This window comes from Penaeus monodon, chromosome 31 (assembly GCF_015228065.2).
Source record: "Penaeus monodon isolate SGIC_2016 chromosome 31, NSTDA_Pmon_1, whole genome shotgun sequence".
Lineage (NCBI taxonomy): Eukaryota > Metazoa > Arthropoda > Malacostraca > Decapoda > Penaeidae > Penaeus > Penaeus monodon.
In genome coordinates, this window is record NC_051416.1 from 13,011,899 (window position 1) to 13,012,274 (window position 376).

Sequence of the window (376 nt, forward strand, 5' to 3'; positions counted from 1 at the left end):
ATGATGAGTTTTAAGATAACTGCTCAAAACGCAGCAAGTAGTACACAGATGTTCATATATACATCTTGATATTCTCTGAAAGGCAACCTTTTGTGGTACTAAGTGCCTTATTCTTATGCTTGCCACCTGTATCTAAAGGTCCCACCGAGACTCGAACTCGGATTGTTGGATTCAGAGTCCAAAGTGCTAACCATTACACCATGGGACCATGTTATAATCCGTCTGGTGGTAAGTATATCATGCTACTGGATTTTTTTTTTCTACTTAGCTATCACATTTATCTTAATGCGACTTCGATAATTTATTCACAGTTTACGGTAACCTTTAGAGGTTAAAATGTGGCTAGGTCTACTTTTAGAAGATATTTAATACACCT